Genomic DNA, 27,960 nt, shown 5'->3' with positions numbered 1-27,960 from the left:
GAACGTTCTCTAAGTAGTCTGTGATAGAACAGTCCAAAATAAACAATAGTTTTTTTTTGCTTCTCGTTCATGTGGTAATCTCAGTATTATCGAAAGTAAAGTATTTGAAAGTTTTATAATGATTACACAATTACAACTTAGCCTTGTAAATTAATAATCGAACAGCATTTTTTAACGGCACAATGAACGAGATCGACGATAAATTTTACTATGTATACAGTTCATCTCTCGACCACAAGGTTGAAATAAAGATGTAAGTATGAAGAATTTAATATTTCGGTCAGGGTTACAATATATAGGGTATATTTAATAAAAAATAAACTGTCAAGTTTGCTTCCAATACTTTCATTTTTAATTTAATTCATTTTTGAATCTTAAATCTTAATAATATAATCATATATTTAACAAAGAAAACAATCTTTAAATATATAAATGAAACGTAATTAGGTGCCCTAATTACGTTCAATTTTAATATTCTTTCATTGTTACTTGATCATGATTAGAGAATAACGGATTTCAAAGAAACGTAAATATAAAGTATACATTTTGAAAATGGTTCATGTACTTATAATAATAACCTGGAGGTCCACAAAATGTGAATTGGGAAAGAGTGGGAGAGTAAATGATAGGAATAGGGTTGTTAATTCCCATCGCTAGCAATATATCCAATCAGGTAAAACCTCCATGTGGTCTTCCCTGGAAATGTCATGGTTAATTCCTGGCGAATTTAACATGATCCGCTAATTGGTGTGTCTTCTTCTTAACCTATCATTTCACACTGATACCCCGCCAGCATATACCAATAGTATAGGCGGTGTTACCATTTCACTTACTTCATTATTAAGCAAGAATAAAAAAAGAAATGTGAATTGGGTTCAGTAATAAGTTAGATGATAAAATAATAAACCTTTAACTGTCAACTGCTGAACATAAGCCTCCCCTTTGGGGAGCCAAAGTTTTGCCAGTAGTTGCCACACTTGGCAGGTGAATTGGCAACCGCAGTCCAGTTTTAGAGATGTTTTAATAGGGATGTTGCTGTCCATCACTTGCCCTTCCTTAGTCGGTCCTTACGACACCCACAGGAAAGTAAAAATTATTCTAAACTGGGGCCGCATGGCCAAAACTATCATTATATAAGCTAGTAATTAATTAACTAACACAGTACAATGTTTGCTTACTTTGGAAGTAGATGGTACTTTGTTATTACTGGGCTTATTAGTCCAATGATGTTTATTTTTTATTTTCAGTGGCACACTAGAAGGCAAACGCACTAAACCTGAGTATGACAAGTTACTCTCGGATCCTATGCTCAAGTTCTCTGGACTATATCAAGAGGGATGCTCTGACCTATATGTGACGTGCCAAGTCCTCAGTGATGGAGTGCCACTGGCACTACCTGTCACTACTTCATATAAAGCATTCACTAATAGATGGAAGTAAGTTAATACCATATAAATGTAACTTTTTTTTATACCACAAAGGTAACAAGCATACAGCCTGTCTGATGGTAAACCTTCAAGACAAGAGCATATTCCTTTCTAAAACGCCTGGCAGCGCACCTGCAATGCCATTGGTGATCATGGGCGGCGGTAGTCACTTACCATCAGGTGAGCCACATGCTAGTTTGCCCCCTGTGTTGTAAAAGAAAATTACCACTGTAGCTTATGGGTGCCTGCAATACTAGCGTGTCACATGCACATTGCCGACCCTGAAGAATCCTTAATATATGCTTTTTTAAGAACCCCATACTATATTCTATAGGGAAAACCTTGATAGGGAGCTCATTCCACAACCTAAGCGTTCCTGGGTACACACTACATATTGGAGTGTATTATCACTTTTTTAAATTAAGACTAACTTGAAAGAAAAAAATAAATACTTTAATGTAAATGTAGTGTAATATTACCATGTATTTGACACATACACACACATTCATATACTCTTTTGTTTATTGTTAAAATCTGTGGTCAAATTGTGAATAGATTAATATTGTTTGTCTTTAATATTATTTGTCTAGAGTCTTACTGAATGTCAAAAATAACCATAATAAATTGATTTATTACAATATATGTTATGGTCGAATTTCAACCACTGAGTGACCACTAGTTGTATTAAATCTGTATTAATTAAAATAATGTATAATCATATATTTGCAGCTGGAATGAATGGGTGAGTTTGCCAGTGTACTTCAGCGACTTGCCTCGGAACGCAACCCTGGCTATGACCATATACGACTGTGCTGGCCCTGGCAAAGTTATGGTCGTTGGTGGTACCACAATATCTTTGTTCGGGAAGCATGGCATGTTGAGACAGGTAAGTCAGATTTGTAATAAACCTGTGATCTTTTTTAAACAATTAAGTTTTTTTTTTTATGTAATGGAAAAGTTTGCCACTTGCCCTATTGTTTGGTTTAGTTTGGGTATGGGTATATTGGTTATGGGATGAAAACTTAACAATAACTCTGCTCGCCCCAATTGTTTTGTTAAAGGGATGATAATAGAATGGTCCTACCTGCGCTAACGGTATACGCTGGCGGCGCCCCTGTGAGGAATAATAGGTAAGGAAGAAAAGGCAGGTCGTTTGCAGGCCAATTGTGATGAATTCATTTGGAATAGATCACAATAGTTTTAAGGGAGAACCGCAAGGAATTCGACCTGACAGGGTCTATTGTTAGCAATGGCACTTGTAATCCCCATTATTTATTTATTTTACAATTAATTGCACCAAGTAAAAAGAAAAATAACAAATACAGTAAATATTAATGAGAAGTGATACAAAAGGCGGTCTTATTAACAATCTCTTTTCTCTCTCTGCCTGCCCTATTTGTATATGTTACCATCACTCACTGGTGATCACTCAATCACACAATTAATGTATCATGACAGATTCACCAAGACTTAAACATAAATAGTTTCTAACTGGAATCACATGGAGAATTTCTTGTTAAACCCAATATTGAGGCCATGAGACCCTATTACTAACAATTTTCTTACCTCTATATAGTTAGGTTAGAAATCCAGTAATGGTCTAACCAAAGCCATAGGCTATGAGTATACCACAGGGGAAAGAAATTATTAATAAAGACTATAATTATATTATTATTATTATAGCTTTATTTTTCATACTTTACAAGATCAATTAATCTTGTAAATATTTTTTTTCAATATTAATAAATGTTAACATTTTTTTTTGTTTTGGCCAATTGTTCCCCTATGGGTAAAAGCCTCCTCCTTCATGTTCCATTTATTTCGATCTGTAGCAACATCCATACAATTTTTTCCTGCTATTTCTATGATTTATATGTAGTACATATGTAACATACCTCCAGAAATCATCATGTTTAATTTCTGATAAAACCACTACTTGCCTGACTTAAACCTCACCTGTCATCCCTCAATAGTGCACTGCCAGCGTATACCGTTAACACAAAAGAGGTTACCATTCCATTATCATTGATATTAGCAGTATTCATTGACATATATCGTTTTTTACGGGTCATCGTTTATTTTATGGGGCTATCGCTCATCTATGACTGATCTTTAGGATATAAAGATCTCATTTGCAAACTAAGAAAATCCTAGTCAAAAGACATGGTACTTGATAAGAACATTCCAGAATTAATTACATCAAATTTATTTTAATGCATAATAATCAATCACTTATTTACAATTGCTAAACATAGGTTATCACAGTTTTAATTATCTTTATACACACTTAATATGGCAGTTATTTACCGTACAAAATAAAGATTTTTCTTAAATAAAAGTGAATGAATCATGTAATAATATTTATTAATTAAATTTAATGATTTTTTTTTTTTTACTCAAAAACACGGTGTACAGATGCTAGTAATATTCGTAATGTTTTTTTTTTTTTTATACCTTAGAATTGCAAACAAGCTGACGGCCCACCTGATGGAAAGTGGTAACCGTCGCCTATAGACATGAGCAGTACCATGGACATAACAGAGTATACTGTTTCGTCCATGATACCCCCATGCGTTGCCATTCCTAAGGACTCAGGTGTTATTTCTCTGTACCCTGTAAATTCACTGCCATATCCCACCTTTCAAACCGAAACACATGCATGTAAACATAACTGCTTCACGATAGAAACACCAATGGAACAGAGGTGGCAAAGCAAACGATTTTTGTACAAAGTCTCCCTCTGGTAAACATGTCATAAACATGCGTGTTTTGCCAAAACAATGGCATGCAAAATTTGTGTACAATAATGTCAGTAAACAATTGGCAATAGTTAGTAGTGATTAATAGTTGTAGAACTAAAGAATTTAAATGATAATTTTCATTTAAATTCTTTAGTTCTTTAGTTAATAAGTTCATTCGTTCATACGTAAACTTGCAAGTTAGTGAATGACGGGCACTTAAGACATTATCACTGTCATGGACAGAATTTTAAATAGATGTAGCAAGTATGAAGATCGATAGACGTGGATACTTCTATGGTAGTCAAAAGTTGCAGAAATCCGTTTTTCTTTATCATGTTTTTTATTTTTTTTAATGGATGATAATTGTGAGGGATGAGTGAGTTAGGGATGATAGGTGACAATGAAAAAAGGCAAGTCAGTTCTATTCCAAGTAAATTCATCAAGGCAGCCTATCGTGATGAATTCAATTCACAGGGGGAACCGCGAGGAGGTCGGCCTGACAGGGTGTATTGCTAACAATGGGGCTACTAATGCCCATTTTTAACAATCCATTATCCCCCCTCACCCTGTGATAAATATATGGTCCCATATGTCCCTAATCCTTTTCATCCCCAGGACGTCGTAAGAGGTGACTAAGTAAATGATTTTAAACACGTGCTAGAGAAGAAAAACTCTAAATAGAATATATACTGGGACTAAATTAGCATCTCTCTTGTGAATAAAGACCCATGTCCAGTCCAAATGTAATGAGATTGCGACATCTATTTAAATGCACGTCTATGATCACAACACGTTCATTTTGCAATATAAATTGTTTATGCTAATGGCCCTCTCGCGAAGATATATCTTATCAGAGACGTCAACGCTCGGAAATCACTTTCGCGGCAGTTTGCATTCACCTTTATAATACGAGAATAATAAATATAATAATATATATGTATATAATTTTTATAAGATAATGGGTAGTCTTTTCTGCTGTATAAACGTTAAAAGGTGTTACATGTACTTGTTTTGTAAATTAAAAAAAATAAATCTTGTTGTGATAAAGGGCATGTTTGACCTGCGAGTGTGGCCAGGCGTGGAGGGGAGCGAGAAGACGCCGGGAAAGGCGCCCGACCGCGGCAAGGAGCAGATGCAGCGTCTCGCCAAGTTGGCGAAGAAACATCGCAACGGACATATGCCTAAGGTATGAAGTTACCATGTTGTTCTAGACTCTCTGCCTGGTATTTTTTGTACTAGTCAATACCGTTTCCCTAAATGCTCGGAGCAAATTTTCTTTTTTTTTTTAATGGGTGATAATGGAATGGTAACCCCGCCTGCGCTATCGGTATACACTGGCGGGGCACCAGTAAGGGATAACAGATGACGATGAAAGCAGATTAGTTAACCGATTGTGAAGAATTCCATGAGAAGTAACCACGATGGTTTCCAGGGAGAACCATGTGGAGGTCGCCCTGATATATACCCTATATTGCTGGCAATGGGTCGGTTAGACCCCATTACTATCAATCTCTTTCCTCTCCCCCCCCCCCCCCCTCGAAGCTTATTAGTAATAGTGAACTTGCGGTTTATTTATTCTTTATTGACCACATTACAAAAAAAAAATGTCTGGTACAAAAGACGGACTTAATACTATATAGCATTCTCTTCCAGTTACTAAGTTTTGTTATAAGTTTTTTTTTTTTTTTTAATTTTATTTGAGTTAAGGATATTGTATAATAATTTTATAATATTGGAGTATGATATATGAATTCTCTGCCTATTACGGACTGGCTGTAACTTTCAAGTCAACCTTCACGCAGTTTCCCCTGGAAACTGCAGTAATCACTAGTCACGATGGGCTAACTGAACTGCATTCATTTTTACCTACCATCGCTCAAATTACAGTAGCTTTTATAAGCACCATATGCCGCTCGCATTACCGGTCATCAGCCTTTTTTTTACCCTGCGGAGTTATGGAAAATTTGAGTATCATTGTACCCTCACAAGTTATTATTGATACAGGTTGACTGGCTGGACAGATTAACATTTAGAGAGATCGAAATGATCAACGAGAAGGAGAAAAGGAGTTCCGACTACATGTACCTCATGATCGAGTTCCCCACAGTGCAGATTGACGGCATAGATGTAAGTACTTACTTTCATAAAACCTAAGAACAAAGAATTACATAGAAGGAATGATAAAATAAAAACTGGAAATCATATGGTTGCCTCCTTTCTTCTTATGCAAATATAATTAGTAAAAAGAGGACGAAAGATACACCATCAGTTGCTATTTTTCTCAATTCATAACAGGCTAGTGTATAGAAAATGTGTATGTAAAATTTTTGTTCGTATTGATATATCAATTATTTGTCAATAACAAATTTTACATTACTAGATTATATATTCGACACAGTTTATGTAGGAAGTATGCAAGCAGGTTGTATCTAAATTTGGTAGGGTTATACGGCCAATAAAACCAAGTGACATATCTTGATAAATTTCACTTGTACGGACTAGTCAAAAGGCAGATTCGTTTTTATATGTCTATCCCTCTCTAACGCATTAGCAATGTCATAAATACAATGAGCAATACATTATGTCAATTATGCATTTCATCTATTCTTTTCTGAAATTTTTGCATAAAACAATTATTGTGTAATCTAAGAGTCGGCACTGCCCTTATTTCGATGAAATTGGAAAATGAATCTATGCAACCATAACTGTTAAATTATTACTTCTTTATTTCTTAGCACGCTGTGGTATACTACGAGCAAGATGGTGACGAGGTGTACCAATTCAGAGCACAGGCTGAGATCGTGACTGTTCCAGACTACGAGATATTACAGGTAAGGTTTAATATATTTGTTTGTTTTAGTTTGGTTTAAAATTGATTTACCTGAATAATTGTAAAATAAAATTTTTAAAAAACTTTTATACGTACTTTCCGGACAAACCTCGTAAAATGCTGCCAAAATTAATTAAGTAATGGAACTGTTAGATTCCATTACTAACAATCCCTTTCGCTCCGGGGCGCTGCTGTTAGGTAGTGTTTACTTGGGAAATAAGTTCTTTGTTATTAACTACTCGGAACAAATAAAGTACCTGTCTAATTATATATATATATATATAGTACATTACTGCAGCGGCCAGCAACTGAGGTATTGATGGATGAACGTGCAAATGTGGGCCGAGGCGTAGCCGAGGCACATATACGTGAGTCCATCAATGCCTAGTTGTGGCCAAGGCTTGTATAGTAGTTTACAAACAGTGTAATGTAGTGTAAACAATGCGCGGAAATAAAGAACGCAATTTTACTTTTTAAGTTCAATGACGAATAACGAACAATAATAATTTTTCACGCGCCATAATGTTCCTTTATGTATTTATTTTTTTCAATAAACAGCTTTCTATTTGCAAACCTTTTATTAGTTACCTCATTGGTAGCCATGTTTCGAAGTAAAAGGTCATTCCATTTTTCCATTACAGGACAGATATGAGTTTACATAGTAATTTATCTGGCCGCAAAACACGACAGATATGGATTTTCGTACAACTTTTGCCGGCCGCTGCCCGCACGTACCTGGCCAGTACGGCAATTTTGATTTATGTGCGGTGTGGACTGCCGTTCGGTGAGCGTGGACTGTAGGGGCGTTGGTTCAGGCTGGAGTGAAACACAGCGATTACTATTCTGAAGCCTCCGGTACCGTCTGAAGAGAGTATTTTTTCTTCTTGTCCTATTTCTTCTCGAGTGTAGTGCGTCGCTGCCCGGAAGCGAATGCCGCTCGACGAGAGGCGGCCTATCTTTATACCCGCCCGCTCGCACGATAACATTTCCAACTCGCGTTAGCGATCTGTGCGAGCGGGACGGGGCGAGAATGAACGAGACGCGTGTCTCTTCAGATCGGTACTCTATAGCGTCTATTTATTGCAATTTACAATTTCTTAATTCTATTTATTGTTACAATTTTTATTTCTATTCGTAGGTAATAATGACAACACACAAAGGAATACTTTATTTAACTTACACTATCTTAAATCTATGCAAATCTATATAAAATAACAGAATACAGAAACGATTAACTAGGTCTTAACAACTATAAATTACGATATATACAAATAATGTCGCGAACATAATCTCCCGCCGCAGCTCTCGTAGCTGGAGTTAACTCGTGTTCGCGTCGCTCGATGTCGATGTGGGCAGTATGATCAGCTTCTTAGTGGGTCGCCGTAGGATGCCCTTGTTCGTCCGCACGTCGACTGCTCGGATCTCGCCGTCTGGTCCAGGGTAGGTTGCCACCACCACGCCTCGCGGCCACGTGTTGCGAGGCAAGGTCCCATCAGCTATTAGGACCAGGTCGTCCATTTTGATGGCTCCGTGTGTAGCTCGGGGCTCCCGCCGGTGTTGCAACTCGGGTAGGTACTCCTTCACCCACCGGTTCCAGAAGCAGTCAGCTAGCCTCTGGCTGGCACGCCACTCCTTGTGTCCCGCCGCGTCGCTCTCGGTGAAGCTGCCTGGCAGTGGGACGCGCGACGGACCGCCCAATATGAAGTGATTGGGGGTTAGGGCGCTGTCGTCGTCTGCCGATGTCGACACGTGGGTTAGCGGTCGGCTGTTGAGGGTGTGCTCGACTTCGACCAGTAGAGTGTGGAGGACCTCTTCCTTGGGCGCCCGTTCGTTCAACGTGGCGGCTAGTGCGGTCTTCACGCTACGCACCAACCGTTCCCACGCACCTCCCATGAAGGGTGTGCTCGGGGGAATGTAGCGCCACCGGATGAAATGGACTGATGACTCTTCTTGGATGGCTTCCTCGGCTGCTTTCTTCAGTTCGACGTCAGCACCTTTGAGGTTGGTGCCTTGGTCGGACCATAATTCCGTGGGACACCCTCTGCGGCTTATGAAGCGCCGCAGGGCCATTATGGCGGAGTCCGTGCTGAGGCTGCCGGCGATTTCTAGGTGGACTGCGCGCGTCGTTAGGCAGGTGAAGAGCACTCCGTATCGTTTCTGGTGAGTGCGGCCCACTGTCACGGTCATAGGCCCGAAGTAGTCTAGGCCGGTGAACGTGAACGGTCGTTGATGATGCGCCAGCCTGCTCTGTGGATGGTTGCCCGTTGACGGCTGCGCCGGTCTTGCTCTTCGTAGGCGGCACAGCTGACACCTCTTCAGTTCACTGCGGACGGCGTGTCGTAGGCGCAACACCCACAAGTGTTGTCGCACCTCGTTCGTGGTGATCTCGAAGCCGCCGTGGTGAAGTTTCCGATGCACCCATGCGATGTATAGGCGCACCCAGGCGTGGTTTCCGTCGACGATGGGGGTTCTCGTTGCTCGGCTGACAGATCGGCGGCGGCTGCTATTCTCGATCGAAGTCGCAGAATGTCGTCGTTGTCTATGACGACTGACAGCTGTATGAGTCGACTGGATGACGGCAGCTGTTTCCCTTGTTTCAATACTGCGATTTCGTCGCCGAACGCCTCTTGTTGTATCGCGCGAATCCATAGCCGTCGCGCGCGATCGAGGTAGTGTGTGTCTATGGGGATGAAACACACAGATGGACTATTGCTGTTCTTGATTTTCATCTTCGTCTTCTCTCTATCGACTTTCTTCGTGCGGGTCCAAGTGGGGTCGGCGCTCTCTTTCTTCTTGTTTCTCTTTCGGATAGCGGTACAGCGTTGACTGGTCGGTCGCAGGAGGTCGATGAACTGCAACACTCGTGCTGAACTGCGAACAAGTTTCAACCAATTAGAAAAACGTGACGGATCGGGTAATGCTATAGACAACTGCGTCGCGTTCTGTAGCTTGTGTACGCGTTCTTCTCCCGTTTCCGCTTGACTATCGTCGCTCGTACTATCTTCACGCGGCCACTGTTCTTCGTTTTTGTCGAAATTCCTTTCGACCGGTCGGAGACGTCGCATTGCCGATTCGTAGTTGTCCGGCGGCACAGGGTCGTCCTTCTTCCATAATAACCCCGTCTCGTATCCTCCCGCCGGTAACGGACGAGTTTTCTCTTCTAAAATGCGCAGGGCGCGACGTTCTTCTTCATTGTAAGACCTCTTCGGTGCGATTCCCAGCGATTCGAGCGCGAAATGTTGCTTCATCATTTCTTCCATCGATTGTTCCTCTTCATGTGTCGTCACTATGTGGCTGATTCTGTGCACCTGCTGTCTTGTCCTGCCGCGACTCGTACCGTGCAGTACCCATCCCAGGTCGGTGAGTGATGCGACCGGCTGCGTGTCGGATCCTCTTCTGACTTCGTGGGCCAGCAGTAGGTGCCAGTTGTCTTGCCCCAACAGTACCGTCGGTTTGCCCTCTTCATAGACCAATTCCCTCTCTATGTCTCGTAGATGTGGACAGCCCTTGATGACGCTGCGCGGTACCGACTGCGGTGATAACTGCAGTCTGTCCATCGTCCGTGCCCCCACTGTGTATTCTTGTGAATTCCGCCCGCGGATCTTGAAGTGAACACGCGTCGATTGAGCTGCGTTGATCCGTGCCCCGGCCACACCTTCCATGTAGAATGGTGCGGGGGACCCGTAGCACCGATTCGCTCCGCCACCGTCGTCTCGATGATGGTGCAAGTCGACCCGTCGTCCAGTAGCGCGTAGGTGTCGCACGTTCCCGTGGGACCGGTGACTCGTATCGGCAGGATCTTCAGGAACGCGATCTTGTCGTTTTCCCTTGCCGATGCGGTGACTGCGGCGGACTTGTCCTCGACGACGTGTGTTGTTACTTCATTCTCCGGCTGTTGTCGCGTGGTGTGCAGCAGAGGGTGATGAGTCTGCGTGCACTCATCCACTCCACATCTCTTGCTCTTGCAGGCGTGGCGAAATCTTCTTACTTTGAGGCAGCGGAAACACAGCCTATGAGTCTTCGCTAGCTCCCATCTCGCCGATGTGTCCGCTTCCTTCATCGTCTTGCAGTCCGATGGAGCGTGTCCCTCTCGTCGACACATCGGGCACGGTGGTGTAGCGGGTTTCTCCTGCGTCGTGTATGTCTTCGCCGTCTTCCTAGGAGCGGACTCCCGCCGGTCTTCGGACGGTATCTCCTCGGCGGGGGCGAAGTTTCCACATCGTGCGGCGGTCCTTTGCAGGAACTGAGAGAGTGTTATGAGGTCCGGTTGTCCCTCCGGTTGGTCGTTGGCGAAATCGTAGTACTTGAAGCGTAGTACCGACGGCATCTTCTCTGTGACGTTTCTCACTATTTCTTCGTTGTAGAGGTAGTGACTCTTGTTCAGCGCTCGTATCGTGGCGACGACGTTCTGCACCTTGCTTGCGAAGAGGCAGACGTCTCTTGCGTTGTCCGAGAGTCGTGGTAGCGCGCGGAGTTTGTTCAGTTCGGCTGTGACGAGTGCTCCAGGGCGGCCGAACCTCGCGGCTAACATCTTCATTACTTCTTCTGCGGTCGTAGACCCGACGAATAGGGAGCGTGCCGCGTCCTTTGCGGCCCCCTCAAGCTTCTGCGCAGTCTTGCTAGGTTCTCTTGTTCTGTGAGTTGACTTGCGCTCTCTTCATAGGCCATCTTCCATGGTAACCACTCGCTCGACGATCCATTGAAGACTGGCAACTCGGTGACTCTTGACGCTGTGGAGGGCAGTATGTTGCGAGCGGCCATCTGCATGGCGATCGCAAACTCATTACAATCGATGCCCACTTTCAGCACCGGTTCTTCCTTCTTCATCGACTGCATCGCTGCTGCTATCGTAGGCATGGCGGCATGTGGGTCAACGTGGCGTGCGTGGTCCCGGTGAAGTGCGTCGCTGCTCGGCTGTGGCGGCGGCGCTCTCGAATCCTCTTCAACGGGTCTCGATGGGACGAACCCCTGACGCTTGCCGGTGACTTCTTCTATCTCTGGTACATGCGGCTCCATCGTGAGTGCTAGCGTGCTTCGATGAACCCAATCCGACGTTCGTTCTCTTCTGACGGTAGCGTCGTCGTCTTCTACTTCCTCGTCGTCCTCTGATTCGGCTTCCAGGGCGGCGACACGTGCGGCGGCCAATTCCACCTCCTTTCGAAGTAGCTCCTCCCGCGCCTTGGCCAGAGCCTTCTTCTTCTGCGAGGCCGTGGTGCGAACCGTGCGTGCCGTGCCGTGCTTCGGTTCCTTCTTCCTTGCTGTCTCCTCTGTCGTTCCTGTGGCTTCGGTAGTCTCCGTGGCTCCTGTGGTCGTCGTATCGCCGGACGTGTTCGTAGTCGATGTGGTGGCGGCGGTAGACGACGTGGCAGCGACAGAAGGCATTCTGACAGCCGCAGACGACGTGGTGGCAGCAACGGACGGCGTGGCAGCGACGGACAGCGTTCCGGCGGCCGTAGTCGACGTGGTGGCGGCGGACGTTGTGGCTTCGGTGACGGCGATTTTTGGTTGCGACGACTTCATGTTTCTCGTAGTCGGCATTTCAGCGATCCGGCTTCAGAATGGTCTTCCTCCAGCGATCCGGCTTCTCGATGTACCAACGGTGTTCCTCCAGCAATCCGGCTTCTCGAAGGACCACGATGAACGGTGTGGACTGCCGTTCGGTGAGCGTGGACTGTAGGGGCGTTGGTTCAGGCTGGAGTGAAACACAGCGATTACTATTCTGAAGCCTCCGGTACCGTCTGAAGAGAGTATTTTTTCTTCTTGTCCTATTTCTTCTCGAGTGTAGTGCGTCGCTGCCCGGAAGCGAATGCCGCTCGACGAGAGGCGGCCTATCTTTATACCCGCCCGCTCGCACGATAACATTTCCAACTCGCGTTAGCGATCTGTGCGAGCGGGACGGGGCGAGAATGAACGAGACGCGTGTCTCTTCAGATCGGTACTCTATAGCGTCTATTTATTGCAATTTACAATTTCTTAATTCTATTTATTGTTACAATTTTTATTTCTATTCGTAGGTAATAATGACAACACACAAAGGAATACTTTATTTAACTTACACTATCTTAAATCTATGCAAATCTATATAAAATAACAGAATACAGAAACGATTAACTAGGTCTTAACAACTATAAATTACGATATATACAAATAATGTCGCGAACAATTTATCTCTAAGAAGATTGTCAAAATAATGCTCACATTTTCAAAGCATGTTTGAGAAAAATAAGTAAATGTAATGATTGGAATGTTTATTTGAACTGTAATGACTGATTGCGCGCAGGAGAACCTGGTGGAGAGCAAGCAGCACCGGCTGGCGCGGTCGCTGCGCTGGGGCGTGTGGGGGCGCGACGCCAAGCCCACCGCCGCGCAGCGCGACCAGCTCGCCGCGCTCGTAGCCGGCCCGCCCGCGCCCGCGCGGCCCGCCGCGCACCAGGACCTCATCTGGAAGTTCAGGTACTATAACAGAATCTACCAGAGGGAGACTTTGTACAAAAAGTCGTTTGCTTGGCCACCTCTGTCCTATTCGTGTTTCTACTGTGAAGCAGTTGTGTTTGCATGGCTGTTTCGGTTTGAAGGGTGGGATATGGCAGTGAATTTACAGGGTACAGAGGAATAACACCTGGGTCCTCAAGAATGGCAACGCATGGGGGGTATCATAGGTGAAACAGTATACTCTGTTATGTTTACGGTACTGCTCATGTCTATAGGCGACGGTTACCACTTTCCATCAGGAGGGCCGTCAGCTTGTTTGCCATTCTAAGTTGTATAAAAAAAAATTACATGTTATATTTTTTTAACATGTGGTCCCGGCGTAAAATAGGCCACCCCTTCCTTTTCCGTAGGTGTCGGAAGAGGCGACTAAAGTGGACGAGGGATGGGCAGCAGCATCCCTCCTAAAACATCTTTAAAGCCTAACTGCGGTTGCCAATCCGCCTGCCAAGCGTGGCAACTACTGGCAAATCCCTATAGAGGGAAGCTTATGTTCAGAAAGGGACAGTTAAAGGCTGATATGATGGTAATGATGCTTTTTTGCTGTCTCTGCCATTGAACAATCGATCACTAGGACGTATGATACCTACTAGGCTTTCTTTTCCTCTCTTTTACATTACTGTAATACTCCTTAATGTTTTTTCTAAACTTGAACGACCTTGTTTTTAGTAAGTTCATTTGTTGTTCTGAAGTATATAAATAATTTTCCAGGTTCTACTTATCGTCGCATCGGCGGGCCCTCACCAAGTTTCTGGAGTGCGTCAATTGGAACCGGCCAGGTATATATAGCGATATATTTATTACATTTTTCATAATAATTTGTTTAAATTTCAATGAAGGGTACATTAAGAGTATATCATATTACCTAACAATCAACATGTAATTATCATAGTATGTGCAATAGGTTATTAATTCATGAAAATCGTCTTTAAAAAAAATACCTTATTACTAATTTTGTGCATAAAAATATTAATATTAAAATGTAGATTTTTGCCTTTGTAAGTTGTATAAAAAATGTATTAAAATGTATTTGGTAAAACAAAGCAGAATACGTCATATCTCAAATAAATTTCTTTATTTAAAATCTCACGGATAGATCTCATGTAAGGAAAAAATGGGGATCTCGCAGTGAAATCACCTACAGTGAGCTTGCAAGGCGACGCGACGTCTCCTGAAAGGGGGTAGAAGGGGACCAAATAAAAAACATCTCGTCACAGTGGTAGAATACTGACGGATCTTTATATGTAATCTTCGTCAGATCTGTCAGTATTCTACGACTATGACGAGATGTTTTTTATTTGGTATATCAGTAATTTGAGGCGTTCCCTAATAATCTTAAATAATTAAAGCTCATATTGCTTGCAGGCGAGGTGCGGCAGGCATTGTCCATGATGAAGCAGTGGGCGCCCATGGATGTCGAGGATGCACTAGAACTGCTCACACCCAAATTCACGCACCCGGCTGTTAGGAAGTAAGCTCATTATGATGTTTGAATGGCCAATAGGCTTGGAATATCTTACAGGTAGCGTGTAGAATGGCATGATTGGAAAAATCATATGTCATTAAGTAGCACTATATGAAATCGCAGTAAGATAGTCTTTGCGCTCGGATTTATTCGTGAATCATCGATTGCGCTTTCTGGGTACTGGTTTTCTGGGAGGACTGTTTAGATGTCGACCTGATAGCTAGCTATGTAGCTATTAGTTCCACACTACTAACCCTTATTCCTTCTTTTCAACCGACTTCAAAAATATGGAGATTCACGATTTTGTTCTATTTTTTTTTTATTTGTTTTCTCATAACTCCGTCAGTTATAAACCAATTTGAAATTTTTTTTTTTACTGAAATGATATTCTTACATCATTGATCCTATAGAAATTTTATCAAAATTAGTTCAGTTTTGCCACATTTGAATTCGTTTTTGGAATACTATTATGTATCAAGTATTTTCCTCGGGGGTAAAGGGATTGTTAGTAATGGAGACTGAGAATCCTATTGCTAGCAATATACCCAACCACGTCGACCTCCTCGCGATTCCCCCTGGAAACTATCATGATTAATTCCAGATGAATTCATTGTGATGGGCTAACTGGCCTGTTTTCATCCTCATCGATCACCATTCACTGGTGCCCCGCCAGCGTATCCCGTTAGCGCAGGCGGGATTACCATTCCATTTTCATCCAATAAAAAAAAAGTATTTTCCTCAAAAGACTAAATACAGTTTAGTAGCAAGTTTATCAGTTAAGCTTTTTGTACGAATAATGAGATAATATATATAAGGTATGTTTTATATTTCAAGGTACGCAATATCACGTTTAAAACAAGCCCCCGACGAGGACTTACTTCTCTATTTGTTGCAACTGGTGCAAGCTTTGAAGTATGAGGACTTATTGGAGATACATGGTGGTATGTAGACATATTGTTTTATTTGTTCCCGTCACAGGATAGGTAAGTAGATCTGCATAAGCGAATAAATTTTGGTGGAATCTGGGAGTCATCTCAGGTTTTAAATTTCCTCCAAAATAATCGTATATATTGCCTGTATGTAATTATTTTGATTATTCACAAAAACGTCAAATCTCTCATTACAACTGTTTTTTGCTATTTATGGTATATCGGTGTTTTTTTAATGTTTTTCATGGCGCGACCCCTTAGTATGTAAAAATATCTTGCGACCCCCTACTTACCCTCCACGGTTCCGAATCTGTATGAATTTTATTATAGTACAATTATGAAATCCGTACAGTTGTATTTATATTCACAGTTAGGTGTCGATAAAATAAAATAAATAATACATAATAAAGTATGTAAACCAGACATGTAATTGATGTCTGTTATAGATACTACATTATGTATTATTGATTGATTGATGTATATACGGAACTGTTGATTTTTCTGCGACCCCTTGTTGAGGCTCGGGACCCCAAGGTGTCGCGACCCACAATTTGAAAAACACTGATTTATATTAAGCGCCAAACAACAATATCTAAAATTGGTTTGTAGAAGGTTTTAGTTTTTGTGTAGGGTTTTTATAACCGAGGTTTTTTGACAATAGAAACACAGCATGAAATTCATTCAAATGTGTGTTGACAATTCATTCTAGGCTGCGTTTTGGAAATCTCAAAATCAAATAGCTAGCAGCAGAGATGTTTTAAAATGTCTGCAAAGCGCACGTGAAACCCCATGCTGCAAGGCGTCCATAGGCTACAGTGACCGTTTACCATCAGGCGGGCTTTATGCTTGTTTGTCACCTTTATGGTGCAAAATTATATATATTTGAATCATTTAACAATGATTACCACTTACAGAAGATATCCAAAACCATCGTCCAGTAACCTAATGTAACTTAGTACCTCATATTACTAGATGGCGCCACCTTCACACGAACAGTAATAATATTGGTACACACGTGTCTTGTGATGCAACAGTTATTGTACCCGCGTCAGGCAGGTCGTAAGTTTGTATGTATGTATGGTGACACGTGACAGATGTGGCTGATTCAGTTTTTTTTCGGTACTCAGTATATTTCATGTCTATAGACGACGATTACCTATAGACGATTCGAAGCAAATGTTCAATCCATACAAGTGCAGCAACAAAAAATGGAAAAGAGACTTTACATGTACTATTATAAAGTGCATAATGTAATACCAAGTTGCCGTACCGTAGAGTACACGAGGATATGCGGGAAGGACGCGCCGACGTACTCGGATTCGGAGGGCAAGCTAATGCACAGCGGCCGCCGCGGCAGCCAGGCCAGCCTGCTCTCCGTCTCAGGTACTAGCCAGCCCAGTGTGTTGTATCGGGTCCTTATACGTAACATAGATCTGCAACGTATAGATGGGGCACTTACAATTACTGGGACAGAAACAGACTGACCGCAGGAATGGCAATCCATAAGCATTTTACTGTTCAAAGTTTCTTAAGTACAAATTATATTTTAATGTAATAAATATCGGTTTCACTGATACGTAATTAGATAAAGAAAGCTCGATTAGTTTCGGGACCAATTCAGGACCCTTAATCTTGAGTAGCTGTGACGAGACCACGAGACTGACTACGCACCTCGGCTCGCTAAGCGTGAGCTGTAGACGTTCGCGGCACCATCACATAAGAAAGACGGTGTTTTTTTAATGGGTGAAAATGGCATAGTAACCCCGCTACGCTATCGATATATACTGGCGGAGTACCAGTGAGTGTTGATAAGTAAGGATGAAAAAGCCCATCAAAGTCAGTTAGCCCATCGTGATGAGTACACCTGGAATTTAGCACGATGTTTTTTTAATGGGTGATAATGGAATGATAACCCCTCCTGCGCTATCGGTATACACTGGCGGAGCACCAGTGAGAAGTGATAGGTGAGAATGAAAAGGCAGGTCAGTTAGACTATCGTGACGAATTCAACGATAAACTAGTTACGATAGTTTCCAGGGGGAACCGCGTTGAGGTCGACCTGATAGAATATATTGATAGCAATGGGGTCTAACTTTTCCATTACTAAAAATCCCTTCCCCCTAGAAAGACGGCATTCGGAAATCTTCGGGTATGAACGGCTGAGCTTTGTAGTCTTTCTTTTCTTCAGCCCTGTTATTGTACAGTACAGCTCACGCTTAGTGCCGAAGCGCGCAGTTAGCTTGCGGTCTCGTCACAGCCGCTTATAAATAAGGATCCCGAATTGGTCCCGAAACTAGTCGAGCTATTTCGATCGAAACACACGGAAGGTAAACCTGTTATTATTACATTAAAACTATAATGCATGAGCAGTACCACGGACATCACAGTGTGTTCTGTGACGCCCACGGTATTGTTCATGTCTATAAGCGACGGTTGCCGTTTTCCATCAGGTGGGCCTTCAGCTTGTTTGCCATACTAAATATCATAAAAAATAACCCTTCTAAAATATTTTACTTAGTAACTTATTTCACACTAACTGTAATTTTATTTAATTATTTACTATACTAGTTTTTACACGTGACTACGTTCATTTGGTTAAGATAAAAAAAAGGCATCCTTTTCCATGCTAAATGTACCGTCATATTAGTAATATTAAAAAAAATACATTTAAACACTGAATATAATAAAACTAGCGACCCGCCCCGGCTTCGCACGAATGCACATTACATCTCATCACATTAGAAACCTCTAAAATTATCAGTGTTCCTCTACTATATTATGCATGTATTATACATATAAACATTCCTCTTGAATCACTCTATTAAAAAAACCGCATCAAAATCCGATGCGTGGTTTTAAAGATGTAAGTGTATATAGGGACAGACAGACAGGAAGCGACTTTGTTTTATACTAGGTAGTTATTATTATTATGTTATTTTTTCTACACGTTTAATTATACTATATCTGATTTGTTTAAAATAAAACTCAATACGTAAATTCCATCATATCCCATTCCTCGAGTTAACCTGAAAACTTGGCAGATCAAAATGGAGTAGCCTAACTTATTTACAACTTTGTTTTGCACTAATCTATTAACGGACACTAACGCTTAAATCTCTTCCATTTTCAAATTCCACGTCCCAATTTTCAAGGTCAAGGCTAACCCCGTAAACGTTGTTTTACCACTTATCGCTATGGTAACTATGGCAACCTATCCGAGTTTTATTAATGGAATCGAGTTACAACTCATTTGCCTACCTTTTTTTTTTATTTCTTTGTATTTTTATTTTATAAATTTTGTCTTTGAATAGCTCTTACCTTGAATTTATAGTTCTTTTTTTTTTTTTATAGATACGAGTATGTAATTTTCAAAAATTTTATAATGCATGGTATTCAACACAATGTATTATTGTTTTAAATAAATCTATACTAATATTATAAAGCTAAAAGAGTTTGTTTATTTGAACGCGTTAATCTCAGGAACTACTGGTTCGAATTGAAAAATTCTTTTTGTGTGGGATATTCCATTTATCGAGTAAGGCTTTAGGCTATATAACATCACACTGCGACCAATGGGAATGAAGCATCGGTGAAAAATGTTGCAAAAAGGGGGAAAATTATTCATATAGGCATATGAGGGCTTCCGTTGCGTGCGCTGCGTAAACGGTTCAAGTTACCCAAAAAATATGTATGAAAGAATTATTGCACTTTAAATGATCTAAAAAAATGTCCTCGACAGTATGTGTCTGTCTTATTTATTTATAGGATCACCAACATAAGATACAGCTAAACATTTTAGTACAATACACTGGTAGATTAGATCTAACTGTTCTTACATTTATAGGCAACCACAGCATGAACTGTCTCTTAAGATTAACTCATTATAACATTTTTATGGTAATCAAAATTTGGTAGAAATTAATGCATTATTGCCAATTATTTGCCAAAGAGTTTTATCAACATAATAATATTAATCGTTATCATAATACGGATAAATCACGGTCAAAGTCGCGAGCAATAGCTAGTAAATAATAAAATAATATTTACCTCTATCCAAAATTGTCGATGGCCTCAAAAATATCATAACAGGCTAGTTGTTTTTCTCGTCACTACATTAATTCTCATGTTGCTCTCCAAACCAGTGTTTCCCCACGTGGGGCCCACGCTCCTGGGGCACCAAGGGGGGCAATTTGATAGTTAAGGGGAACAATTAAAAAATGGACTCGAAACGATTTTAACTCTCTTACTCCGAGCCATTTAAATGCAATGCTACGAGTAGATATCGATGCCAAATTTAACAAAAAAAAGTAAATAAAAAAAATGCTGTAAATATTTATTAGGTATAATTTCGTTTGACGTTACCAAAATATCAACTGGGCGATTAGAGTCGTCAAGTAAACTTTGTCGGGAAAAATTATGTATGGGGGCATAAAAATTTTAGAAATGTTCAAGTGGGGCATGGTACAAAAAAGTTAGGGATACACTGCTAAAAACGTGTATGTATAACAAATATTTTATTAACAGATTTGTTTAAATTAAGACGAAAAAAAATCTGTAGACATACATACATAAAAAATATACAGTCGAACATAGAACCACCTCCTTTTCTCTGAAGTCGATTAAAAACTATCGAGTGAAAAAATGTTTAAAATCTTAACGGAAGAAAAATAAAAGACAAAAGTGTCCTGTGTGAATAAATGATATTAATTTCTTAATTTTTGTGTGTGCATGTTATTTTATTTCTTGTTTGTAAACTTTTCTTTTTCTACTACTCTTATCCTTCTTCTATCCATATCCCAACCAAATCATCCATTTGCACGTAGACTATAGCTGTCAAAATAAACAGTGTAGTGGAAATCATAAGCAATCATAATCATACATTTGAGGGAGTATTCTGCCAGTAAAACTGAACTTAAAGAAAACATAGATCGAAAGATAACAAAACACTTACTAACCTGAACTTGTATTTAAAAATGTGTAATTGATTTGATTGTATGAACTCATTTGGTAATTTACGTGTGTCATAAATGGTTCAAATAACCCCCCTAGGGGGGTTATGTCAGTTGCCATGCTTGGCAGGCGGATTGGTAACCGCAGTTAAGCTTTGGAGATGTTTTATGCGGGACTGCTGCCCATCTCTCGCCCATCCTTAGTCTCCTCTTACGATACCCACGGGAAAGATGGTCTATTCTATGTCGGGATCACACGGGATTTATTATTAACCCATGTTTTTTTTTTTTAGAAAAAGTCAAGTTCAGTCACTGATGGAACACTGTCTTGAAAGTATGCAAGTAATTTGTATTTCATTATGTATTTGTATTACCTTATGTAGTGATGACGTCCAGTGAGATGTCCATCTCGACGAGCAGCCGCCGCGGCACGGGCGACTCCGCCGCCGCGGGGGGGGACACGCCCGCGGGGGATGGAGACACCAGCACCATCACCGAGCAGCAAGAGTACGGGTAAGTCTTTTATTTACTAACTCCTAACTAAAATGTTTACACCCTAAAAGATAAACAATGTAGTGTCTTGTAGCAGCGTGCTTGCGTGCGTGCGTGCGTGCGTGCGTCCGTGCCTTTATTTATTTCTGAAATGTGTGCTCGATGGGTGGCAGCGAGTCGGCGGAGGAGGCGGAGGAGCGGCAGACGCTGGCGACGTTCCTGATGGAGCGCGCGTGCGGCAACAGCGTGGTGGCCAACTACCTGTACTGGTACCTGCTGGTGGAGTGCGAGGACCGCGACGGGCCGCCCGCCGCCGCCCGCCACATGTACCTCACCGTCATGCGCACCTTCTCGCAGCGCCTCGCCAAGGGTGAGCCTCATTACTGTACTAACAATTAAACAAAAGTAATCCTTATTTGCCACCTGCTTCTCTATACAAGGTACTAACGGATCTATCGATAGAATGGTTTCGGTCAACGTTTACACAAGTAAGAGCAAGATAGCAATTGTCGCCATCTCATTCTGACTCATAATCATGGCTGTGTTTCGGTTTGAAAGGTGGGATATGGCGTGAATTTACAGGGTACAAAGGAATAACACCTGAGTCCTCAGGAATGGCAACGCATGGGGGGTATCATGGGCGAAACAGTATACTCAGTTATGTCCATGGTACTGCTCATGTCTGTAGGCGACGGTTACCACTTTCCATCAAGTGGACCGTCAGCTTGTTTGCCATTCTAAGTTGTATAAAAAACAAAATCATAAGCTCGCTAGCAGTAATAACTCTATCAATAGATTCGTTTATACTTTTTCTAGGAAAACTATTAACTATAAAAACAAGTTGTTACTGTAATCCCTTATATCGGTATATTGTTTAAGAGTCTAACGTCTGATTATTTCCTATGCTCTCTGTAATTCCTATACGTGGTAATACAATAGGCAACCTATATATTTCCTTTCATCTCCAATATGTCGTAAGATGCGACTAAGGAACAATATACATACTTATATATAATAAAGAAGCACAATATACCACTGCATGAAAATGTTGAATTCAAACCGTATACCAACCCTCGCCATTGGTTTTTTGGATAAAAATGGATATAAATATAAATGGATATAAATGCAATGCTATAGATAAAACAATAAAAATTAAATTAAGTCATTTAGCCCATCATATTAAATTTTCCAGGAATTGCCATTATAGTTTCCAGGAGATAGATAACTATATTGCGAGCAATTAGACCATTAAACTCAATTACATAACAAAGGGGTGGGAAAGGGATTGTTAGTAATGGAGAGTAAGAGAGAGATAAAAACCCCTTTTACAAAAAAAAAAAACAGTCATACATAAATACATGCTAACATTGCTAATTGTACCAAATCATCGTCATCATATCAGCCGTCTACTGTCCACTGGTGAACTTATTTTTCCCAAAAAGAGAAATTTTGCCAGTAGTTGCCATGCTTGGCAGGCGGTTTGGCAACTGCAGTTAGACTTTAATGATGTTCTAAGAGGGATGTTGCTGCCCATCCCTCGACCATTAAGGTCCCTTAGTCCCCCTTACAACGTCCATGAGAAAGGACGAGATGGCCTATTCTAGCAAAATATATAAAATATGTATATATGATTATACAATTGTGTGAATATTTTCTTTTATTTCCTGTCTAGGCAACGCAGACCACCAACGGACACGGTCATTTCTCGCCCGCCAACAACTGTTCATAGACAAGCTGGTGAAATTAGTGAAAACGGTCACCAGAGAGAGCGGCAACAGGAACAAGAAGGCCGAACGCCTCCAGCAGTTGCTAGCCGACCCGACGCCTTCAAATTTAACTTCACGAACTTCGAACCCATGCCGGTCCCTCTCGACCCCAACGTGACCATCAAAGGCATTGTCGCCAAGAAGGCCAGCCTCTTCAAATCAGCCCTGATGCCGTCAAAACTAACGTTTCTGACCACTGAAGGGATGGAGTACGAGGCCATATTTAAACATGGCGACGATCTACGCCAAGATCAATTAATACTTCAAATGATCACGCTAATGGATAAGTTGTTGAGACGGGAGAATTTAGATTTGAAACTAACTCCGTACAAAGTGTTAGCGACCAGTTCGAAACACGGCTTCCTACAGTTTGTGGAGTCGGTGACGGTGGCCGAAGCGCTGGCCACTGAGGGTAGCATACAGAACTTCTTCAGGAAGCACAACCCGTGCGAGGGCGCCCCCTACGGCATCAAGCCGGAAACTATGGACACGTATATACGAAGCTGTGCAGGTTACTGCGTCATTACGTATTTACTTGGTAAGTTTTTTTTTTTTAATAACTAAATGTATTCCAAATTCAAACAAGTGGCAAACGAATGTATAAGTAGTTAGTTGATTAGATTTATTTTTTTAGTTCCGCTACCATACTACGTAAGCAACTTCTGCTAATAATAGTAGTAATTCTTCGAGTGTTGCCAGTAACATGTATACTAATAATGGTAGTAAAATTAAACAAAATAATTCTAATTACAAGTGATAAGTTGCATGTCAATGACTGGCAAAACTTCCCTTATGGGCAAGGCTTATGTCTGACAGTTAATAATAAAAAAAAACTAGTGGCGTGAACTTCCGCAAAATAATACCTAGTACAATAAAACAAAAAAAAAAAAGATTTTATTAAGTTTTTTTAATGAAGAAAAATTAGATGCCGTTTTGTATGTTTTTTTTTTTTTTTTACAAAAGTTGGCTACTTCTGTATCAGTCTTTTATTGTGTATCAGTATTTTCTGTCGCCAGCAGTTATACTTCATCATCATCACATCAACCGTTAAGTGTCCACTGTTGAACATAGACCTCCCCCATAAAAGGTTTTACTAGTAGTTGCCACGCTTAACGTGTGTGTTGGAAACCACAGTTAGGCTTTTGGTGATATTTTAAAAGGGGCACCGCTGCTCAACCCTCGACCGTTAAGTTCTCTTAGTCGCCTCTTACGACGCCCACGGGAGGGAAGATTTTCTTTTAATTTTAATTTTTTAATACAACTTAGAATGGCAAACAAGCAGACGGCCCACCTGATGGAAAGTGGTAACCGTCGCCTATAGACATGAGCAGTACCATGCACATAACAGAGTATACTGTTTAGCTCATGATACCCCCATGCGTTGCCATTCCTGAGGACTCAGGTGTTATTCCTCCGTACCCAGTAAATTCACGCCATATCCCACCCTTCAAACCGAAACACAGCCATGCAAACAACTGCTTCACGGTTGAAACACGAATGGGATAGAGGTACCCAAGCAATCGAAAGTAGCAGTTCTCAAAAATGGCAATACATGNAAGGTATCGTAGACGTTACAGTACATCCTGTGCTGCTTGTGTCTATAAGTGAAGTCTATAAGTTGTCAGATTGTATGTCACTTTTAGCATCATAAAAAAATTAAAATTCAAGGTGTCGGGATCGCCACCTCGACAATTTACTGCTGACAAAATCCGGTGCGCTGTTCCATCGACTTCGGGTACATTTTGGGTGTGATCCAAAACCTCTACCACCACCTATGAAGCTCAGCAAGAGGAGATGGTGGAGGCCATGGGCGGCATCCACTCTGAACACTACCACGAGTTCAGGAAACATTCTCCCGGCCTTCCTACATTTAAGAAGGTAAGGGTAACAACGATTTAAAATCATATTGATATAGTTACCTATATTAAACTAACACTTTAATTCTTCCACAATTACATGACATTAACTCGGTTTTTGCCTTTTAAGGAATTTTAAAAAAATTTTACCTAATCAGTGTTTCCAGATTGGGTATTTTTTTTTTTCACAATTTTAGGTAAAAACTTTTCTATTCGCAAATTTTGGAGAAATTCTTGAAGAAAAGTGGAATAGGCTAAGGGAAATTCATTTTATGGCACATAACAATATGTTTTAAAAGGAACGCTGCTACCCATCCCTCGCTCTCCCTCAGTCGCCTCTTACAACACCCACGAGAAAGAAAGGGATGGCCTATTCTATGCCGGGACCACATAAATCGTTTCTGCCTTTAGTGTAATGTTTAATTTTATAAAAACAAATCAAAGTGATACATGTTGTTATTACATTATATTGCAGGCATGCGAACCTTATGCTCAATTTATTCTCGCTGATGGTGGACGCGTCCGTACCGGACATCGCCCTGGAACCGGACAAAGCGGTCAAAAAAGTCCAAGACAAATTAAGGTATGTGTGTTATGCATATTTAGTACAGTACTGTTCATGACGACGATTGCTAGCAATATACCCGACAGGTCGACTTCCACGTGCCCCCCTGCACCTAAAAACCATCGTGCTGAATTCCAGGTGAATTTATCACGATGGGCTATGATCTGCTCTTTCATTTTCACTTATCCCTCACTGGTGCCTCACCGGTGTATACCGATAGCGCAGGCGGGGTTACCATTCCATTATCATCCATTAAAAAAAATGAGCTTAATCAATAGACCAGGAGTGGCCAACCGGTCGATCGCGACTATAAGTCCAGTCGATGGTGGCAAGGCAAAAAATATAATATTTTTCTAATCTATCGAAAGATTCGCCACATGTAATGTGTGAGCATTAATATAAATAAGTAAATGTTACTAAGAATAATTTTCAACTTTATGTTTTACCTCTTAATAAAATAAAAAATACTATAATACTACATAATTGTGTAATGAACTATGTCGTTTCATTTGAGATTTCAAGTATGCAATTGGTAGATCACATAAAGTTTCGTCAGTAAACTGTAGATCTTGGATCTAGTCAAGTTGGCCACCCCTGCAATAGACTCTATAAACAGTCAAACGGATTGACCATTTACAAAGATTATTGGACAAACAGATAGATACTTTTTAATGTTCACTCCAATAGATTACAGCGGTAAAGTAAGTAGTGTAGTAATCCAATGCAATGTGATTGAAGATACCAAAGTCGAATCCCAGCCAAACTACTTTAATCCTGAAAAAAAACTAGTTATGTTGATCTAAAAATTAAGCTACTGAATCGAGTTTGATAAAATTTCTATAGGATAAATATGCAACTGATTGAGTAATGTGGTAACAAACATAAAAACCAGAGGAGACTTTGTACAAAAGTCGTTTGTTTGGGTACCTCTGTTCCATTCGGGTGATCATGGACGGCGGTAGTCTCTTACCACCAGGTGAGCCGCATGCTCGTTTACCCCCTGTGTTGTAAAAAAAAAACTTAGAAGTGCAAACAAGCTGACGGCCCATCTGATGGAAAGTGGTAACCGTCGCCTATAGATATGAGCAGTACCATGGTCATAACAGAGTATACTGTTTCGCCCATGATACCCCCCATGCGTTGCCATTTCTGAGGACTCAGGTGTTATTCCTCTGTACCCAGTAAATTCACGCCATATCCCACCCTTCAAACCGAAACACAGTCGATGCAAACACAACTGCTTCACGGTAGAAACACGGATAGGACAGAGGTACCCAAGCAATCGACTTTTGTACAAAGTCTCCCTCTGGTAAATTTTGCTTTTTGTTTTGCTTTTTGTTTTTTCATTCTTTTGGCTCTTTTTACTGTGTATCTGTATTATATGTATGTATGACATCGTAACCTTCAAGAATGAGCATATTCCTTTTTAAAAGCCGGTAGCACACCTGCAATACCGTTGGTGTTGTGGGTGATTATAGGTGGCGGTAGTCGCCACCATCACGTGAGCCGCATGCTGGGTTGCCCTGTGTTGTAAAAAAATGTTTGTGCAATATATATTTTTTTTAATTTGTGTGCTGTAAGTAATGCAAATAAATTATCTTTCTATCTGTCATGCCTCAATTATTTAATATATTTCTTTGCAGACTGGACCTGGGCGACGAGGCTGTCCATTACCTGCAGAACCTGCTAGACATGTCCGTGACGGCGGTAATGGCGGTCCTGGTGGAGCACTTCCACAAGTTTGCTCAGTACTGGCGCAAATAATGTAACCATAAAATTAATGGTATTGTTTCAATACAACATAATGGAAATGTAACCAAGTTTGGTTAAAATTGTCACAGAAATACTGTCCAAATTAATGATAAATCAATGGTATTATACATCAGCGTATTGTTTGATCCATAGACGTGAGCATAACTTACCACCTTAGATTATGTAGATAGATCGAGCCTCAAAAACGGGAAAATTTTTTGACAGCTAATTGGCAAATTGGCTGATTCGTTTTTTTTTATCAGTATTCTATATCATCATCGTCATCTCAGCCATTATCCGTCCACTGCTGGACATAAGCCTATTTATTTAACCTCTGTTTAGCACTACTACTGCCCACTTACTACTTCCTATGCCACTGTGTTAGGTTGACTGGAAGAGATCTCTTTCAGAGATAAGTTCGCCTTTGCTAACATTGTTACTAACTTATTGTTGTTACTGTATGTTTTAGTGCAATAATATATATATCTATATATATATATATATATATATATATATATATATATATATATATATATATATATTCCTCCATAGATTGCCATAAACAACGGTCCTGAGTCACCTGCATCCACTGACTCCCTGCTATTAGTATTCCATATACTTACGCATAAAATGTATCTTGACGTATTATTTAATAAATAAAATAAGTGTTTACGCATTAAAAAAATATGGAGAAATTAT

The 27,960-nt window shown here is 40.9% G+C and overlaps 1 pseudogene; it reads left to right on the top strand.

Moving 5' to 3' along the window:
- Positions 1-27,772, top strand: LOC128202368 (phosphatidylinositol 3-kinase catalytic subunit type 3-like; annotated as a pseudogene).
- Positions 27,773-27,960: the final 188 nt, after the last annotated feature.

Source organism: Galleria mellonella, unplaced genomic scaffold (assembly GCF_026898425.1).
Source record: "Galleria mellonella isolate WM207_F2 unplaced genomic scaffold, CSIRO_AGI_GalMel_v1 utg905, whole genome shotgun sequence".
Classification (NCBI taxonomy): domain Eukaryota; kingdom Metazoa; phylum Arthropoda; class Insecta; order Lepidoptera; family Pyralidae; genus Galleria; species Galleria mellonella.
The sequence above is the reverse complement of the archived record's forward strand: the minus strand, read 5'-3'. Positions and strand labels throughout refer to the sequence as shown.